The 1703-nt window shown below is 40.6% G+C and overlaps 1 non-coding gene across 1 annotated transcript; it reads left to right on the top strand.

Moving 5' to 3' along the window:
* The first annotated feature begins 1330 nt into the window (after positions 1 to 1330).
* Positions 1331 to 1402, top strand: Trnac-gca (transfer RNA cysteine (anticodon GCA)). Its single transcript has one exon. It is a non-coding gene; the product is annotated as a tRNA-Cys (tRNA).
* Positions 1403 to 1703: the final 301 nt, after the last annotated feature.

The following is a 1703-nucleotide window of genomic DNA, read 5'->3' as shown; positions in this document are numbered from 1 at the left end:
ACGTTTTATGTACTGGGCAAATCATCAAAAACTGATGCTGCTGCATAATGAACTCCTTTCTGAGCCCATGACAGGTTTAATAGTGAGCAGTAAAAGTCATTTTCCCGTCTAACGTTGTAGCTATGGACATCACTGTGCTTCTCAAATTGGAATGGATTATTTATGACGAATATCATTAGCGGAAACATGTATTATGACAACGCAGTTAAAAAGCCCGTGTACTTGATGGGGTCTACGAGACTTCCGTGGGTGGACACCTCGCGTCATTCATAATGCTCGCTCTCGTGCGTTCAATACTTTTTTTCGAAGTGATGAGTTACCCCTGAATATTACTCCATAAGACGTTATTGAGTGGAGTATGTCACGAGGTTAATTTGTTTGTTTCCAAGATTAGCAATTATCAGAAGAGCAAAAGTAGGTGAACGTAATCGTTTGAGAAGCTCAGTAATACCCTTCTTCCAATTAAAGTTTTGATCAACATGTGCACCCAAAAAAATTGGAGCATTCTATCCTATTTTGTGCTTCTGCTCATGTGCTACATCAGTTGTTGTTCAGAACTGAATATAGTACCTTCTGTGATCTAGAAAAACAGTATTATTACGCAACGATTTCATGTCGGTAATAGTGAACCACCGGAAAAATTTCTACTTGACAGATTGACCCTCAAATCACAACCGCAAAATTTTCTTGAGTCATTGCAGCAAGTTGTTTGACTCTCACTGGTGTAGCAACATTTCTTTCTTTGATAGACCGAGATACCTCCTGCTCTGAGATTCTCTATTAGATCTTTCTCAAACGATATTCACATTCTTTCTTCGATAGATCCAGATATCACTTATTTTGACTGGCCTCGGAATATGTGTTCTCTTGAGATAAAGAATGATAATGAACGCAGACTGACTTAACCGTCACCGTGTAATATTCGTGTGCACCGGACAACCGTCATCGTTGTTTGTAAGTGTAGTTGGATTCAGGTCGAGTTATTTCGGTTAGGAAACTTACGCAGTGAGTCACCCACTGAACGCCTCCGTGCTCTAGACGCTAGCGCATTCGTAACCAGCGGTCGAGTGCATCCTCTGTCACGTGCGGCAACTGTCGAAATTAGCTGTTGTTTACGTTGCTGATGTCACAACGTCGAAATTTGTCCGTTTTCCCCTGATGTGTATTTACGTTAATAATCTCGTGTGTGGAGCTGATATCTCAGCGCCTTCAAAGTTAAACACGTAGTTATGAAAGTATATCATTGATAATACAAATAAGTTTTCTTATACATTATTATACAAATTGGAGAAAACTGTATTAACACTTAATGAATCCCTCTACATTTCGTGGGGGTATAGCTCAGTGGTAGAGCATTCGACTGCAGATCGAGAGGTCCCCGGTTCAAACCCGGGTGCCCCCTTCTATTTTTAAAGTTATGCACAAAATGTACTTCCGCTAAACTTCCCTTCTTTAATGAATTTTGTTGTCTTTAACCGCTTTTCTGTAATTGTAATATGCCTGAGGTTCCGTTAAATGAAATGTACATCAACTTATGATATGTAATGGCACGCCAACAGCCAGATCGTACTGAGAGGTGATGGCAATTGATACCGGCGAATGCTCTTCGCAAATGGTCACTTGAAAAACTGTTCATCTGGCAAACCTGTTGCCTTCGAAGTGCGTTCTAAGGCCTGTACTACTTCATTCAGTACGACACGCAA

The sequence above is a fragment of the Schistocerca serialis genome, chromosome 6, assembly GCF_023864345.2.
Source record: "Schistocerca serialis cubense isolate TAMUIC-IGC-003099 chromosome 6, iqSchSeri2.2, whole genome shotgun sequence".
Taxonomy (NCBI): Eukaryota; Metazoa; Arthropoda; class Insecta; order Orthoptera; family Acrididae; genus Schistocerca; species Schistocerca serialis.
This window is presented reverse-complemented; position numbering and strand designations above follow the sequence as displayed.